General features: G+C 39.8%; 2 long non-coding RNA genes across 14 annotated transcripts; both read right to left on the bottom strand.

The window, feature by feature from the left end:
* Window positions 1–407: 407 nt before the first annotated feature.
* On the bottom strand, window positions 408–3,733 carry LOC124190121. Of its 4 annotated transcripts, XR_006872833.1 has the most exons (8): window positions 3,633–3,732; window positions 3,394–3,548; window positions 3,272–3,322; window positions 3,022–3,186; window positions 2,047–2,945; window positions 1,270–1,375; window positions 1,058–1,190; window positions 408–909 (listed from the first exon to the last, which is right to left on the bottom strand). It is a non-coding gene; the product is annotated as an uncharacterized LOC124190121 (long non-coding RNA). The 4 variants fall into 4 exon arrangements; XR_006872835.1 differs by having other exon boundaries at window positions 408–1,190; window positions 3,022–3,220; window positions 3,633–3,733; XR_006872832.1 differs by having other exon boundaries at window positions 408–1,190.
* Window positions 3,734–6,802: 3,069 nt separating this feature from the next.
* Window positions 6,803–10,538, bottom strand: LOC124189862. Of its 10 annotated transcripts, none has more exons than XR_006872694.1 (11): window positions 10,353–10,538; window positions 9,664–10,076; window positions 9,433–9,602; window positions 9,121–9,344; window positions 8,766–9,041; window positions 8,585–8,691; window positions 8,330–8,514; window positions 8,130–8,265; window positions 7,882–8,053; window positions 7,464–7,806; window positions 6,803–7,408 (listed from the first exon to the last, which is right to left on the bottom strand). It is a non-coding gene; the product is annotated as an uncharacterized LOC124189862 (long non-coding RNA). The 10 variants fall into 10 exon arrangements; XR_006872691.1 differs by having other exon boundaries at window positions 7,882–8,076; window positions 8,136–8,265; window positions 10,353–10,537; XR_006872692.1 differs by having other exon boundaries at window positions 8,136–8,265; window positions 8,330–8,494; window positions 8,569–8,691; window positions 10,353–10,535.
* Window positions 10,539–13,145: the final 2,607 nt, after the last annotated feature.

Below are 13,145 nucleotides of genomic sequence, written 5' to 3'. Positions count from 1 at the left end.
AATCAGTTGACCCGAAAACTTTTAATGGGCGCTTTTTTTTCATGCCAAAAATAACCCAAATTTCTCGCTTATTAAGAGTACTGTCGGTTTCGCACCTCTGTTTGCATCACTTCAGCCCAACTTTAAAACATAAAGGCGGCATCATATACAGTTCTTTGACTTCCAGAAAGGACGATGGCGTTTTAAGGTATCTTTAATCGCATTTTTGCTTACTCTATTTGAGTTTGGTGCAACTTTCCCATCCTTTACTCCATTGTAAATTATTACCGATTTTAAGATAACATTTACTGAAAATTCAGTTAAATTGAATTTTCAATTTATCGAATTTTTTAATTAAAAAAAAAGTGAAAATGACGACATGGTTACTTCTAGCGGTTGTTGGCGGCAACTTTAAGAAAACAAGGAAGTTCGATTTACTTCGTTGTAAACAAACAGACAAAAGATAAAAATGACAATTTTAGAAAAAGTTTTCGCCTTGTGTACGACAGTCTGGAGAGAATTCTCAGTGTAAGCTAATAGAAGAAAAACTTGGTAGTTAACAAATGTTGCCAAATATATTCCTAACATACGCCCACAATTTTCAGCTTTTCGATGAACTGTGAAAATGTTGTGCATTCTTTTCATGATGAGACTTTCCTGGACGGTGATGGAACGATACAAACAGAAAAACCGTCTGGCGAAAAATAGAATAATCGCAGTCTGCTGGAGGGGATTATAAGGACTATGGGAACTTGGGAATACAATTTTGGGATTATGGCTATCTTAAAGAGTTGTCGGCAATTTACAGCAGTAATTTCCTTTGAGCGAAAAACAATGGAGATGCCATCAACAGATGACCTTTTATCGTAACAATTCAACGCGCGCGGAATGGATGTAGGCTTTTGAAAACACGCAAGACGTTGCGCCATTCTAAACATCACCAACAGAAAACCAATGGGAAAATTCAACATCACAAAATGACACAAGGGAAATGGGAAATCAAACGGAGAAGTGCAGTGTCAAACGGTAACAATCACAAGAAAGTGGAAACATTACATTAAAGTGTGTATAACCTTACCCATGGCCGCAGGTGACGATCAGGGCAGAAGTAAATTCGATGGCTCATCTTCTTCTGCAGGTGATTCTGTCCCTAGTGATTTAGCCCGGATTTAGCCTTCACAAGTCGGTCAACAGGGCCTTTCCTTAATCTCCTGGACAAAACAAATCATAGATATACCAATTAATTGAAGGCAAATACTAATCCAATAATGATGCAATAGCATATCTCACCTTGCATATTCTGGAGATCATAGTGAAGGAAAAGACAGCATCTTATAACCGAGTTCGCCAATGATGGACTGCTCCAAGACAACAACTCCAACTAGTACGTCTATCCCTGTTAATAATTAAATAGAATTTAAGCACATTTTACTTGCAAGCTTTTTTATGGGTCTCCAGTTAACACAATGTTCTTGAAGTTTATTGGACATGTCCATCCGTTCAAAAGATTTTAGACCCAAGTCAAAACTTGCTTGAAAACTGTCAATCACTTCCTACATCTTTCAATGCTCGAATACATTCTATTTTGACTTCATTTAAAAAATCTTGTTATCAAATTAGAAACAAATGTTTGAAGCTTCTACAACTTGCTTTTAAGGCCTATATTCCAATTGGTTTTTGGGGACCAATTGTTAAGGTTTTTAATCAAAGACATAACTAGCATTTGCCATGTATAAATCCTTGCTACCAGATGCTCACTCCTCTAAAATGATATGATGCAGATAAACTCGTTACTGAAATCAGTACCATTAACTGTGTGAAACAAGAAACTAAGAATCAAGCAATGTGGTAAGCAAAAATTTCAGACCTGTATGGTCTATTTTTTTTTATAAAACTTGAAATAATATAAAATGACGAAGCCGCCATGCAATACTTGAAAAGAATAAGAATCTCTTGGAGAAAAGAATCACCAAGGCAAGTTTGGATACCTAGTTATTGACTTATTGACTACTATCATAAATGCATTTAGCCTCTTACATTACACTACGATTTGTCGATTTAACTTACCGTTTACAATATTCGAAAACCTCGAGTGAAAATCTGAACGTCCAACAGAAAACTTAAAAAGTGATGTGAACTTCATTGACGCCATTAGACATTAGTTTAATGCACGAACCGGCACACAAAGTCAAGAACCAATAAAAGACCAGTAGCCCAGGGCGAACGTTGTCAAATTTCTTACATGCCTTGCTTTGATTAGTTGTTTTTTTTTTCGTTTTTTTTTTTCGTGACTTCTTTACATATTCTGTAAATATGAAGGGGGGTTAATAATAAGAAAAATGAAACAAAAAAAAAATCTTTTTCTTCAAATAGATTGTCTCGTATAGAAAAGGGACGAATCTGAGATGTTCAATACATGTCGGTGGTTCAACTCCTGGCACACGCTAGACTATTTTTTAACCTCAGCTTCATTTATTTCTGTTATTTTTTTTTAATTTAATGCAATTATTTAGCGATTTATTAAATGCGAAACATAGTAGAGAATAATTGGAAGTTCACGCGAGGATAACTGGAAACACGTGAAAATTCTCTATCGAATGATGTTAAACTATCAATCAAATATAAGACTATCAATTAAGTAAGTTTAAGTTATTATTACGAGAAACCATCGGATCGGTTGTCTATGGTTTCGGGTTCGAATCGGTCAAAATGAAGAAGAAAAGAATTCAAGGAATCATTTTGGAACACAATTAGAGAATATTCGCTAAGGTTAAGTATAACCATATTCACAATGATTTCAGGATCATTCCAGTGGCCAGGTCCAGCAACCGGGATCAAACTATCTTGCTTGTCACCATAATAATCAATGATGCTTGACCCACGTCCCACGAATCATCGATGTCGTCAAAGTTCCGTTACTTCAGTAGTTTTCAATACATTCCAAATTGTAAACCTTTCGAATGAAACTTAAAAAAATGTATGACTATGGGGAAAAAAAGATGATGGCAGAATACCAAATAGTATAAAAATTGGTCAACTCACATAGTCAGCAAGGCAGCTTTGATTCCACTTGAGGCATCAGCTTGAATTGCCCATTCTCTGAGCGATTATGATCAAGGCAACATTCATCCAATGATATTATATTGATGCCAGTACTTAAATATCCTTCAGATACTTTGATGGCAGTCATTTCCATAAAAGTTTTCACTAAATGTTCAATGTTGAAGTAAATCTTAAAAAACTAAAAAAAAACTTGTGTCAACGAAAAAGTACTGTGTTAAACAATGCATACCTAATATTGCAGTTTTCGGGATCATTTTTGCAGTCTGTATTACACCAAAACCTTTCCATTGAAAGTTGATCAAATTTGAAATAAATCCTATAACTTGTGTAACTTTGATGCCTACAACTTACCCATCCCATGGGAGGATTTCGAGTTAACCCAGATATTATTCCAGCCAAGATGGTTAACTTCACAATGAATGGAGTGTTGTAAGTCCTGCAGAATGCAGACGACCTTCCGAAATCCGAACTGCGAAATGCGAATGTCGTTAATGAGCGGTGTTGTCCTATTACCAAATACCAGACTGTAGAAAGCAGGCATGATGTGCATGTGTGAATGTGTGATAAAACACACAAATTTGTTTTTTTACTTTCTTAAATAAAATCAACACAAAATTGTAATCGCTTTCTGTTTGAGTAAATTGGAAATGCACTGACATAATGTCGTAATTGTTGCACAATTCACCCCAAGCGGCCATATTACGCACTATAACGATCGGCGCGAATTAACTGAACGAATCTTGAATCGAAACGATAATAAAATAAAAATGTATTACTCTGCCTTAAAAAAAAAACAACTGATTAATGTTTGAATAATTAAAACGGAATCACTGCAACAAAATTCAAGTTAATTGGTTGACACAATTTCGAGATATAGTCGTAATTGTAGGAGGAAGTCGACTTGCAAACAAAGATTTGCCCTTCTTTTTCATACATAAGGGATCGCCACCGCATATGATTCCATTGTACACCATCTGTAAGCTTCTACGCCTTCTAGATAAAGTTACTGTGATTAAAACCAGCAAACAAAATGGAATCTCGAGCGAATGTTGAAATGGTATGGAGAAAGGTTTGGAAAAGATTCTGGTACTTCGACTGGGATATGGGATCAGGATTGGTCAAGAAATGGAGAAGAGTGATGAAACAAGTCCCGAAAAATTATTCGCCACCATCCTCGTACCCGCACCCCGCGACGAATCCTCAGCTGATAACTTACGCGGACTGCGAGGCATTTTTCGAATCTGTAACCAGAGGCTCCAGGGAGGATTTGATTAAAACTCTCAACATCCACGGACCGAAAGTGACTACCGAATTGTCAAAATCGTACAACGAACATGGGCAGACCCCTCTTCTGGTGGCCATCCGCCGAGGAAACTTGGACATGGTCAAATTCTTGGTCGGCAAACTGGGCGTTCCTATCGAGCAAATTGGACGAATGGTGTGGAATGGTGTCGAATACCTGGACGTTCCAGCACTATACGCGGCTGTCGTTTGCGGAGAGTTGGACATTGCCGCCTATCTCCTTTCCATGGAATTTGAATCGGATCAACAAACCGCCCAAATGATCGAATCCATCGTCTCAAGTCCCAACGGCCGACAGGAAAAGATCAACATTCTGGAACTGATGGGTGCAGTCAATTTTTACTTTTACGAAACGCATCCAGCCCCGCAAAACGGCCTCATGTACTGGAGGGCAGCCACGCATCTTCGCCAGTCGACGGTCGATGGTGAACCGGACCTAATACCTAAAACGATTCTTCCATCGGACGCTTATGGCTCGGCTTTCGGCTTGACTTCCGAGTTTACCACATTAGAACAACTGGAGCAGCTGTCTAGACTCGAGCTCTTCACCCAATCAATTTTGGTCAGCCAGCGAGTCCTGGACATGGTCCGTCCTGGTGTCCATATCTTCAATCTCACCTTCTTGTCCCAATGGGCTTCGATGTGTTCCTTCCGCCAAGGGCAGAGCGGCCGCGCCATCCACATACTGACGCTCGTTCTGCAGCAATCAAAATCACTTGAGTGGAAGGGATTAAAGACGAGTCGAATCATCAACTGGGCCCTGGACATCATGTTGTCGAGCATCACCAATCTGCAAGAGAATCCGGAACAAGACGAGTTTCCGTTTGCTAGTCTGATGGCCACCTTCGATTTTGCCACTCAGTACATGGCGCATCTGCAAGAAAATCCCCGACAACAAAAGATTGACCCGAGCACTCGACTCGGTCTGGCAAGTTTCATCGTGGGATTGATTTATTGGGCCCACGAGCTGGTGCCGCAATGGAGTGTCGTGGATCGTCAACAGTTCCAGCGCAGCCTGTCCCTTTTCATAGCCAAAGACCACCGATGGGGAAACGCCAATCAGAATCTTCTCCACACGATTTGCCATCTGGAGAGTACGAGTCACACGTTCGCTGAAATTCACGAGTTGATGGACAGAGACAGCGACTCTGTGACTAGCGAAGACATGGGCAGCAGCGACCTGGATGAAACAAGCGACTTGAATCATGGCGAATTTGAAAACAACAGCGACACGGTGAACGATCTGTTGGACAGCAATGACGACATGAATGATGACCCTGCCGGCGGGAGCCAATTTGACTTTGACATCATTTGTGCGTTGAAGGATGAAGATAGCTTCAGTGATTACAGTGACAACAATAACGTGAGCGGATGTTCGTCGTGTGGGCACGGAAACGACGAAGTGATGTCTGCGGACGAAAGTGACGACGAGGACTTTGAACTGATTCGAGATTTTCGCGACGAAGACGACGAAAGCGACGATGATCCAGACGAGGATTTCCAGCTGTCTGTGACCGAGTGGATCCTTCGACTCGGAGCCGATCCTAACGCGGCCGACTCGCACGGAGCAACTCCTCTCCACTTGGTGGCCTTGAATCGTGGCAGCGCTGCTCAAGGTCGGCTGCTGCTGGAATACGGGGCTCACATAGACCAGACGGACAACACAAGTACGACCCCCTTGATGCTCTTCCAGGAATGGCAAAGCCTGCTCTCCCAGGAATGGCCAGACGAAATAATCGACCGTGATGAGGATAACGAGCTTAACCTCCATTTGCTCATCAGAGACGCTCTGACACTGCCTCTGAGCTGCTTGGCTACACGAGTCTTACGCCAAAGTGGAGTTCCATTCGACGATGCAGAGAAGGTTCCACCCACTCTACAAACCTTCATTCAGCGACATTAATAAGATATTTCCGATGGAAGATGAAATTTCATGTGTTTGGTTCTTTTGATTTACTTTTGATACTTGTCGTCACTGTTCTGTCAGTTGATTTCAATAAATTTCATTCAAATAAAATAAATTGTTTCGCCTATTCATTTGTTTGATTGTTTAAGGGCTTTGTTTGCCAAGTACCAAGTTGGTTGTAGGTTGTAGGACCAAGATGTTGAGCTAAAGCAAGCAAGGTTCAAATTCGCTGCTTCTTCGCTAGTGTCACGACGACCTAAGGCTCCTTCATCATTACCGTACATCCAAAAGTGTAAAGTTCGCCTAAAAATAAAATAAGAAAATTAGACTGAATCCGAGAAACAAAAAACGAGTAAATTGTAAACTTACCTTTACTAGTAAGGCAGACTGTGTGCACACCACCGGCAACTACACCCATTATAAAGTTATAACCGTAGCCTTTATTCTCTGAATATTTGATCAACAGCAATCATCGTAATCAATTAATGATTATTGTTCGAAATACACTTTTTACTACGATCCGATTAAATCTTTTAATCAACTTCAAAAGGCTGCTGAGAATAACTACACCCGAGTCCATGCGACTCAGTTCTATAATTTCATTGATTTCTTTTACATGTCACTTAGTGAAAACATTTTGTTTCTATAAACCGTCACGCTTTTATAATAGAAGATACCTTTTAAAAATTTCATTATTTGATTGAATCGCCAATAAGTTAATAATCATCAAGAGCTGGTTCTAAAATTGATAGAATTTCAGTTATAAGACGTCTACTGAGAATTTGATCCGACGCCAAAGCAGATGAAGAAAACAAATTATCTCGAAGAACGAAGCACGCCAATTACAAGATTTACGGTAAGTTATAAGACGAAAATTACATTCAACTAAATATCTTAACAATTATTTCACTAGAGGCACGGTCAAACGAACAGTGGTGCCCAGCAAAGGGGGTTAACCTCGTTCGGAAGTGGAGGTCGAACTGGAACCAACTCCGCTGCTGCAGCAGTCTTGGATGGTGTCAGAAGATGTTTCCATTAAGGCCAGGGTGGAAGTTCCAGGGAGCCGTTGATGGGCACTTTCGGTCTCTTCGATGGCTTTCAGCAAAACCTTTCGCACATCCCTACCAGGTGGGGCTACTTTCATGGCCTCATTTAACCCTGTGAACGAAATTTGTATTGGACGAAACATTTAAGGGTTGATTAGGAGACTTACTTGCGTCAGAGGTGGGTGCGTTCTTCGGAGTTCTTCAATTTTAGCGTCCAACGTACGCTTACGTTTGAGACTCTCATGAAATTCATCTTCGCGCAATTCGTAGTTATCACGGAGCTTGACTTCAAATGGGTCGTCACAAAGCACCATAGAAAATAGTGCAACTGACAGACGAACGTCACGATAAAGTGGCTCTATTTGTCCAGGAAGCCGAGGCTTTTTGTGCAGCGATTTTAGCCACTTGAAGACGCTCACCATCTCCTGTTGGCAGGCTTCGGAAAACTGGTAACGGTAGGGGAAGCAAACGCGCAATGCTGATGACTAGTCCACATTTGTTTGTGGCAGCCTTTATTATGTGATGTAATCAAAGTTAAATAACCGTTTTCACGAAGGAAAAATCACATTTTACGAAAATAGTTACCTCGCAATCGAAACTGATTCTTTCCTGTTTAAGATCAAGATCGTTATCAGCTAGCTAATATTTAATCCTTCAGCTTCAATGATGGAATGTCCGTCAAAAAGTAATGCGCAGCGTGGCAAATTCAACTCGAAACTAGTTCTTGGATGTCCGCTGACCATTGCTCGTGAATCATCTACAAAGACATTTAAACAAATTCTAAACACATGAGCCCTTTAATATTTTACTATTGAAGATAATTATTCAATTACACTTACCGTGATGGCCGGTAAAACTGGGTCAACGTGAATTTCTGTTTGAACTCCAACTGAAAACTCTGCTAAACACGGCTGCCAAGTTTTCGTTCGTGATTCGACAAATTGTGATTGCTGGTTGACCTTTCCATCTCTAGATTGAAATAGTGTTAAATCAGTTACGGTAATTTGGTAGTACCACAAAGAAAATAGCTAACCTTTCAGTAGAAGCTACGGTCTGAAGAATTTGACATGAAAACACATCTATCAGACCTTAGAGTGCAATCTGTGAGCGTGGTAAAATGCTGCCGTCTAAACTCAGATTGTTAACAGAAGCATGGACCAACTTGTTGTTGTTCAACTGGGCTACTATAGTCACATTGCTTTTGGAGACACACATAAACTAACAATTAAAAAGAGAGGTTTAATTTATTTGATCACATGGTTCAAAACTCACATTTCCACCTATATACCCAAAAGAGCCATGCGCAACGTGTCGGCGGCTCGAGCTAAGGTTGAACCTAGACTCTTCGGTAGTACGGCCGTATCTGCATCAACATCTCTAGAAGCTGATAAACTTCTAGAAAATAAAATTGCCAAAGAAATGAATTTTTTTAGAACTGTCTCAAGTTGTTTTCTAAATTCTTGACTTACTGCGCAATATTTTCCTGGTTTAAGCCCATGTCAATATCGACTGAAGCGTGCTCCGAGACGAGTGTACCGACCAACGAAAGAGTTCCGTCCTGGGCAATAGAAACGAGTGTGTCGTGCTGTGAGGGGCTAGTGCTGGGTGTGTTGGAGAAATCAACTGCCAGTGAAGGTTGTGACAAAGCCAGATCCGATCCCGAACTGCCCAGTAAAGGTTTGGGTTTTGCTGGGCTTCTGCTGGCCGCATCATCCAGCAACATGGGTGGACGAAATATTGTGTTTCTTTTATGGCGGGAAATTAAACGAACAGAAATTCGTTAAAGGAAAATTGTGCCATGAATACACATGGATTAAAACTTACTCTTTTCTTCGAGAAAGTGTGACCGATACTTCCAAGAAACGAATGAGAAGGCGGCACGATTCCGATTCTAAGGGAATGGCCCCGACATCTCGATGACGGTTGTAGATGAGTATGCGAATGAGCACCGGATTGGAGACCGGTAAGGGTATTAGCAGCTCCGAATTCCATCCAACTCGGCTCGGCTGGCGGCGGCAATTCCAATTAAAATCAAAATAGCATATGACCTACAAAAGTTGAGAAAACAAAAAAAATTACATTAAATTAGAGTAACAAATAGCCTTTTCATTAGGGTTTAGTTCACAATTAAAATACCAAGTCTGTGATTTCTTTGTTGAAAATAGCTACAGCATAGTTTTCCCCAAAAAAACCGCCATCACAAATAACAAATTGCCAAATAAGCGTTTTGCAATGAACCAGCATTCGCTTCCAAGACGGTCGTAATCAAAGATTACAGAGTCTGAAATGAGAAATAAGGAATTTCGCTAAAATATAAAAAAAGGTTATTTTCATCAAATCACACAATCACGAGTTCTGAATTCTTACTCAATAATATTGTTATTCACATTGTAAGGGATGTCTGTAGAAGATGTTGAACGAATATCCCGATTTTTTTCCGTTGAATCTTAAACACTTAAGCAAAACTGGGTTGCCTGTATCGACGATTCCACACGAGTATTGACGTTCTTCTCAGTGTCTTTTCTTCAACAGATTTTGTTGTTGTTGCTGATAGTGGAACTGTAATCCACGCCAATCACCATGTAGACTGGAGATTGGAATTCTTCTTGTTTCAGGCAAACGTCCTGATGGCAGTCCACATATAGATGAGTGTTGGTATAGCTTTAAGTATTTGTTCTACATTGCTGGCGTCTCCATGGGCAGAGGTAACTTTGGCAGTCACACTGCACTTGAAAGCTTAGATTTGTTTCATTGGAGCCTAGTGGTAGGATGATTTTTACCTAATAAAAACACACAAAACAAAAATAAATCTTCTTGTAGCACAATTTAGGGGAGATCCAATAATGCAGGTGAAATAATTCATGCCTCACTTCTTACACCAATGTGACCTGAACATGGGCCGTTGCAAACATTTACTTCATTTGATTGTTTTACAATCACGTTAGAATTTAGAAGGTATAACGAGACACCCGTGGCCGCGTTATACCAAATGCTCACTAGCATCATACAACTCAGATTGCAACTTGGCAGCAATACAAAGCTCATGCCAGCCTTACCGTCAATGCTGTTTGTGTTGCTGTGAGTGTGACTGTTGACACCTAAACCTTACAAAAACAGCTTTTGCAGTCCTGCAGAGTGCAGACGACCTTCCAAAATCCGAACTGCGAAATGCGAATGTCGTTAATGAGCGTGTTGTCCTAATTCCTATTACCAAATACCAGACTGTAGAAAGCAGGCATGATGTGTGAATGTGTGATTAAACACACTAATTTGTTTCTACTTTCTTAAAATCAACACAAAATTGTAATCGCTTTCTGTTTGAGTAAATTGGAAATGCACTGACATAATGTCGTAATTGTTGCACAATTCACCCCAAGCGGGCATATTACGCACTATAACGATCGGCGCGAATTAACTGAACGAATCTTGAATCGAAACGATAATCAAATAAAAATGTATTACTCTACCTTAAATAAAACAACTGATGAATATTTGAATAATTAAAACGGAATCACTGCAACAAAATTCAAGTTAATTGGTTGACACAATTTCGAGATATAGTCGTAATTGTAGGAGGAAGTCGACTTGCGAACAAAGATTTGCCCTTCTTTTTCATACATAAGGGATCGCCACCGCATATGATTCCATTGTACACCATCTGTAAGCTTCTGTAATGCCCCGCGGAGCCTATTGGCCCCGCCTCTCCACGTCACTCCAATGACGTCACGCTAGGACGTCACGACCAGCAACACTGACGTCACACCACGGCATCACCCCCCGATGTGATAACCGACGTCACGCCGGACACAACGCGGACTCAGCAACGAGTCAGCACTCGTCCCAGCCGGACTGGCCCTCACTCACGCTCGGACCAGCCGGCGTTACAACCCAGGCCGGCCGTGAAGACAGCCCGGACTGACCGGAAGACATGCCGACGCAGCAATCCCCTAGCATATAAGCTACCGCTTCTTCCCCCTTATCTCTCTCTGGCTGTACTCCCCTCCTGCTGCACAGACGAATACACTCGCTTGTCACCGCTCTACTGGTCTCTCTGTAATCACCCAGCCGGGTATTACATTTGGTGAACGTGCCTCTCGACGCCTGGAATCTAAAGGTAGGAACACATGAATCCGAATTGTTGACCAATTTTTTTTTTTCTCTAATTTTAGAAGAATTCTAGCAAGACAGTGATAATATTGTAACATATTATATTATCGTACTCTTTCAAGGATGTTCTTACAGGCTAAATTGAGTTCTAGATTTAAGGGATTGAAAGTCAAATTCAAGTTTAATGATCCTTAGCTGTAAATCATTATTGTAGATACGTACTTGAAGTTTAATTAGAAGTCTAAAATCATGTTTGTTTTTTATTATTATTATTAGTTTTTTTTTCCTCCCCTACAAGATAGATTAAATAATTACGATTAATAATTCGCGTTTAAATGTCATATAGAAGTATTTCTTTCAAAATCTTGAAATTACAGTACAGTAGTACGACAGACAGAGTATATGGGAAACCTTTAATTAAGAAATTTTTTTTATCCATACGTAGTTCAAACCAGAATTAAATTCAACTTTTTAGTGCAGAACGATGTAGCTAGTACGCAATATAAGTTTTTTTTTCCTTTCCCATGTACCAGTAAAGATAGATAATGTCATACACAGACGCTTTAACAGACATAGGAACCCCGTTAGTACAGTTTCAGATTATTTCTTTAAAAAATTAAGAAAAAATGTAAACATAAATAAAATAAATAATAATGATAACTTTCGCAGTATATGCGGCGACAGTATGGATATTTTAGGAGTATACATATTAAATATTAGCTTAAATGATAACGCTGAAGTAGTACAGCAGATATTTTTGTGTTGTGACCCAATTGACAGAAACGTAAAATTAGGCATCGATTTTATAACGGAAAATGCGCTTGTACTTGATGGAGAAACCCGTCGGGCGACTTACAAAACCTGTTTCCAGAGTAATCATCAATGACGTAAATTCAGAAATGTATAAAATAAGATAGAAAACTGTTAAAATTAAAAAAGGACTTAATAGCAGATAAATTGTGCGAGTTAGGTCAAGCTAAAGGTATTAGACAACACATTGAGACGACAGGAAAAGTTATATATATGCGACCTAGACCCGAGCATGAACAAACCTAGCCGTAATAAAAAAAGAAGTGAGCGAGATGTCGAAGTATAAATTTAATTAGGTCGAGCCCAAGTCCATATAGTTCACCGGTCCATTTGACTGACAAAAGGATAGCACCAAAACGCTTTTGAAATGACTTTCGTAATTTGAAATATTTGTGTGGCGCTTATTATGTCCCAACACTCGACCTGATCAGCGGGTTTTGGCAGATAGAAATCGGAAAGCCGACAAGTAAAACAGATTTTAACAGCAGTCAGGGTCATTATGAATTAAATCGTATGCTAGTCGGATTGACCAATGTACCAGCAACTTTTTAGCGTTAATGAATTTAATTTATTACAACCGGTTATTCAAAATTTGCACTAGTTTACTTGGACGACGTAATTATTCATTTCGAACAATCGACGAACACAAAAAACACATTCAATGCGTACTAAATCTGTTAAGGGAGGGAGGATTGAAAATTAAATGATCGAAAAAATTTTTGCAAAGCAACAGTAAAGTATTTGGGACAGATTTTATCAGAAGATGGCTTGAGGCCAGATCCGAAGTTAACGGAAGCAATCAGAAACTATCAGAAGCCAGAGAATAAGAATCACGTGGAAAGTTTTGTGGGATTATCAGAATATAATAGAAATTTTATATGAATTACGCGAACAAAAACGAAAACACTCACGATTTTAACGAGACAGAAAGA

Source organism: Daphnia pulex, chromosome 3, assembly GCF_021134715.1.
Source record: "Daphnia pulex isolate KAP4 chromosome 3, ASM2113471v1".
In the NCBI taxonomy this organism is placed as follows: Eukaryota; Metazoa; Arthropoda; class Branchiopoda; order Diplostraca; family Daphniidae; genus Daphnia; species Daphnia pulex.
The sequence above is the reverse complement of the archived record's forward strand: the minus strand, read 5'-3'. Positions and strand labels throughout refer to the sequence as shown.